The 5,399-nt window shown below is 42.1% G+C and overlaps 1 protein-coding gene across 1 annotated transcript in view; it reads left to right on the top strand.

Moving 5' to 3' along the window:
* The window catches only part of Tmem156 (transmembrane protein 156), a 55,326-nt gene extending 53,797 nt beyond the window's left edge, over positions 1-1,529 (top strand). The window contains exon 7 of the mRNA XM_023702803.1: positions 585-1,529. The gene's annotated coding sequence lies outside the window, so the exon portion shown is untranslated. The remainder of the gene's footprint in view (positions 1-584) is intronic.
* The last annotated feature ends 3,870 nt before the right edge of the window (positions 1,530-5,399 follow it).

Below are 5,399 nucleotides of genomic sequence, written 5' to 3'. Positions count from 1 at the left end.
GAGAGAGAGAGAGAGAGAGAGAGAGAGAGAGAGAGAGGAGCAAGGGAGAGAGAGAGAAAGCAATAGGGAAGGAAATGGAGAGAGAGAAGGAGGGAATAAAGGAGGGAGAAAGGAAGGGAGGGAGGGAAACAGAGAGACACAGAGAGAGAGTCCTCATCCCATGCAGAATGAATATACAGGAGGGTTGTGTGACAGGGCTGTGACCTCTGCAATGGGGACAGCATAGCCTGTGGCTGCCCTGAAGAGAGAATAAAAACCCACTGTGTTGTCTTCCCTTGTGCTCTCCATCTGTCAGGCCATGTGAGACAGCCACATAGGATCCTGTGGAGGCCGTTAGTGGAGGGCAGATCAGGCCTGGAAAGGCGGTAGAGGGTCCAGCATAGGTGGCTCAGCCTGCCAAACTGCAGCTGCAGGCCCAGGATACGTCTGTGGTCCAGGTTTAGGAGACGCAAGGCTTAGTGGACTCACACCCAATGCTATGGGCTCAGAAGGTCTTAGGGAGACTAGAAGGTGGTCATGCAATTGTTTCCATATCATGTTACTGGATGTTGTGGTTGATGTGTTTAATTTGCTCCTCATTCCAGCTGCTCAAGCTTGTACAAGAAGAGTCATTCATCAGATGAGTTCCTCCTGTGTGCCAGGAGTTCTGCTCATTGGCAAAAATAAGAAGGTAGTCAGTGGTGGAGCCAGAGTAAGAAGTCTCAAATTCCAGTGGAGAATGTCAAATACCATAATGGAAGTAATCAAAGGACCAAAAGACTTAGGGGAGCACAAGAGAGACCCTTACACTCAGAGGACACTGTGCCTAGCATTTACCGTGAGTTACACAGAGAAGTTTTTGAGTGGAAGATTAAACTCCAATTCTATGCTTCACTCCTAGAATGATGAGATGTAACAATTGACAGTAATCCTCATGAGCACTTAAGCTTGCTTTTAGCACACTTAGAAAGCAAGCAAAATGTACTGCAGTAGCAAGGCTGAGGAAGACCTGGGTTTCCTGACCCAAATTAGCCAAGTTTGTTATCATCACTCATGCTGTCCTCTTCAGAGCATATGGGGGCTCCACTGTGTAACTGAGGAGTAGCAAGAGCTCTTTATCAGTGACCTGAGGCAGATTTTTTGTTCTCTTTGAAGACGGTTTTAATAAATGATTTAAAATTTTCTTTTTTACTAATTATAATTTAAGCAATACTTGACAAAAGTCTTGTGCGAATACTTTCTTGCTTAAAAAAGTCCTTCTGAATATCCCTGAACAAATTAGACTGACCTCTTTTAAAGAGTATTTACAATTTTATTTGAGGACTGAGTAGGCTAGGGGAATGTTTGGGTTCAGCCAAAAATGCACAAAAGGCAAAAGCAGGAATGAGAAAGTAGTTGATGAGAAGTAATTTGAGAGAATCTGTTTGGCTCATGAGAGCAAGGAATGAATGTTTGCAAGGAAATGTTGTGGAAGACAAGGAGACGAAACCCCAAGAGAACAAGAGAAGCAACTCCTCCTGCCCTAGCATTACACAGCCAGACTGCACGTGCCAAGAGTTTACCTGTGTGGAATCAAGAGTGACTGAGACAGAAAACCCCTTTTTCTCTCTCACTGGGCCACATTGGAGATGCTGATTGGGTGATTTTTCCTATGTGAGTGGATTGTTTTCCTATATGAATGGATTATTTATACATTTATATGCATTTATAAATCTTGCCTCCTTTTGGCGTTAGGATGTTTTTTGAAAGCAATTCAAGGATACAAAATGAAATGAACTTAAATGAAATATTGAGTGCTTAAGTTTATTTACTTTTTAAAATTTTTTATTTTAAAGAGAATACAAAAAATAGAAAAAAAAAGCACATTAGAAATGGTACAGAATTTCACTAAACAGGGGCTGGTGAGACAGCTCAGCAGTCTAAACTGCTTGCTTAGTCAAGCTTAGGCAGGTGCAGGGGACCAACGTTTGATCCCAGGCACCACATGCTGCGCCAGCCCTGCCCTCAGGATAGGCTGAGCTGGCCACAAAGAAAAAAAAGAATTTCAATAAACAAAATGATAAGAATTCAACAGTGGTTATCATATTGCATATTGCTGTCTTCAAATTAGTTGTTCAGATTACCAACCTATAAAATTGGTCAAAAATTATAAAAAATTTAAACAAAATTATAAAAATTAAAAAGGAGAAAAAATTAAGCATTAACTGTTCCTTTCAATGGACCAGAAATAATCAGCAGTACAATTATCCAAGCAATCCTGTATACATACACATATCCTGAATATATATATATATTTTCCCCCCTCTTCCTTCTTTTCTCCTTTCCCTCATCCCAGTTGTTCCTTCCCTTAGAATAGTTTCTCTCCCTTTCACAGAATCCATTGTGCCTCTCAGATAGTATTTAGAGTGCTTAAATTTATTTATTTTTATTTTTTATTTTTTTGGTCTGGGTCATAACTGTATTTATTTTTTTTTTCAAAATTTTATCGATAAACAGCAATGAGACAGTTTCAAATCAAATCGGAAGTACAGTTTCAACAAATAACACACTGCATATATTCTTCTTAGTGGTTAATTGCTGTACAAGATGCGGACTTGAGATCCTATTTACAAACACCATTAGAACAAATCATTCTATTCATTAAGAGAATGCAACTATATATCTATCCTAACTACTTTGAATACACAGATACAAAATGGACATTCATCTGTATACCCTATTTTTTCATCTGTATACCCTATTTTTAGAGTGCTTAAATTTAATAGCGAAAGTTTTCTCTGATTTCTTTGGCTTTTATACTTCTTATGCCACCATGGATATCAAGAATAATTATAGCTGTTAATCATGATACCATGCAAATATTGACAAGAAGGCAGCTCTTGAATGTTGAAAAATAGTCTCAGAGTTAAAATGGAACTTAAGGGCTGGGGAGATAGCTTGGTGGTCTAAGCACCTGCCTGGCAAGCCCAAGGACCAACGTTTGATCTCTGGTATTGCATGCACTGCAGGCCCTGGGCCTCTGGGCGTGCTGTGTTGGCCACCGAAACCAGACGTGGTGGCACAAGCCTATAATCCCAGAGCTGGGGAGGTTTAGACAGGAGGATCTCTATGAGTCTGAGCTGCGTAGCAAGACCCTGGACCAAATAAATAAATAAAAGATTTTAAAAATATATTTAAAAAAGGAACTTAATTTTCTGACCTCATTATATGTTTAAAATTGTTTATCTGAGTTGACTTCCAGATTTAACTGTAGGGTCAGACTTAATAAGTGTTGGGTTTTGGGAAAGCTGTCCTAAGTTATAGCACTTTAGCATACTGAATATTTCAAGTTGAACAAATTCAGGAAAACTGAAAGAGCAGGTCACTCTAATCTTCTCCCCACCACACTTCTTTGCTGAAGCAGATAATAAAACATGTTTGGCTGTCCTCTGAAACTGATAGAAAGACCCTCGTGTGAGAAGTCCCATCCCTACATGCAGAAGGAAGGATTATCCTCAATCTCCAAAGACACGGGCACATGGAAAACTCAGAGCAAACAGGCCTGCCCAGCTTCCCCCAGCCTACTGTCGGCAGCATGCTACTTACACCCTATTCTATTTCTCCAAGACTCCATTCTTCATCAAACTAGTTATTAAAAAGGCTCCAGCTTCACCCTTCCTTCAGCTCTTCATTTCCTCTTGTCTCATGCAAAACTTACTTAAATAAATAAACAGATATTTCCCCTTGGTGATTGCTGTAGAGGCCTCTGGCACCAACCTGCAAGAGCACAGGTGAAAGACGTGTTTCTTCTCTTACATAAGCAACCAAAACAGGAATGAACGTTCGAGTGCACAGAAATTTTCTCGTACCTATTTTTCCCTCTAGGTTACAAACTAAAATTTTGATTGTAAAATTCAAAAACTCAGGATTTGGCAAACACAATTCAACTAGTCTTACTTTTTTTTTTTATCTGTGCACCCTTAATTAATAGGTGAGTCATCTCAGGTCTGGGATTTTCTAGTGTTTAAGAATGTTATACTCTATGGGGTATGGATATTATACAATTGCTGAAGAGCCAAATTATTGTTTCTCTGTAGATTACCAGTGATGTTCTGACAGATTACTTACAAATCAGTGGGAATTTGGCTTACAGAAGGCATAAATTAAGCATCAAGTTTTGTTAAATTGTGGCAGATTGGAGAAGGTATTTTCATTTGTTCATTGAAATAACAGACTTTGGTAGGCACTGGGAAGCTTGTAGAGGTGTAGAAGCTTATAAAAGAGGCTGAATGTGCCTGCCACTAGTTAAAACCCTGGACACAATAGAGTAACACAGTGTCAGTTACAGGGTGCTGGTTTCCTGCTGAGACCAGTAAAACCTCTGGCCTGAAGGAATCAGGACAAGTTGCTAGAGAAGGCGGCTTTAGGCAGGGTCTTTCTCAGTCTCTCAGAACCATCAAACCTCCCCAAAATGTACTTTCTCCCCCCTCATCGGTTGTACCTGTTATTTGCCATTATTTCTATGATTAGAGGTGCATGTCTGTCACTGTCTCTAGGCTGGAAAACATTTCAGGGAGGAAGCATGCTGGCCCTGCTTGTGCAGTTGTGACAGTGTGTGGCTCACTCAGAAGCTTGTCACGGAGGGGTAGATGAAGAGGCATTTGTCAGCCCCCGCTATACAGCTGACATGTGCCATGCATAATTCTTTGTGTTCCTCACAAGAACACCTTGCCATAGTGTCGTTCTTGCCTGGCTCACCAATCTGCCTACCACCTCAGGATCAATGTGAGATTCAATCTTAGTCTGGCTGGGAAGCACTGCTCAGCCTACCATGGTGTGGGCGGAGGAGGCCCAAGCTGCAGGGTAGCTAGAGGGGCTGCCTGAGGGAGGGGTCACAGCCACAGCCCTGCCAAGCTCTGCTGGGAGAGCGAGGAGCTGGGTTTCTGTTCCTTGAAGGAGACATCTGATGGGACTGTTGGTTGCTGGTCACTGGCCTTGACTGTCTTTCATAGCCTGATAGTTCTGCCCAGATAACTACCCAAATGCCCCCCCAACCCCCCCCCAAAAAAAAAAAAAACGAAACTACAAAGCTGTTGTACTTGGTGCCTGGCATGATTCCTGGCTTCCATTAACACCGCTATTCCTGGCTTTTAGCATAGCTTGCTTCTCAACTGGTCCAAGGCCAACCTTGATCCACTCCAGGGCTTCTCCCTGTGACTTATATCTCAGTCCTATAGTCATAGTCAGCCTTAACCTACGCTTAGCTTCTTCACCTCTGTACTTGGCTGAGCAGCCAGGACCCTAGTCCCTGGTCACAGGACGCAGGCGTGCATTGCACAGCGGAGACAATGGCATTGTGCCAGGAGGCTGCAAAAGCTGCTCCACCCCTGAGTGGACATAGTGGAATCAGAATGGCAGACAGAGGAGTAGGTGGAGGAGGG

This window comes from Octodon degus, unplaced genomic scaffold (assembly GCF_000260255.1).
Source record: "Octodon degus isolate 3935 unplaced genomic scaffold, OctDeg1.0 scaffold00158, whole genome shotgun sequence".
NCBI classification, from domain to species: domain Eukaryota; kingdom Metazoa; phylum Chordata; class Mammalia; order Rodentia; family Octodontidae; genus Octodon; species Octodon degus.
Note: the sequence above shows the minus strand (reverse complement) of the source record. Positions and strands in the feature narration are given on the sequence as shown.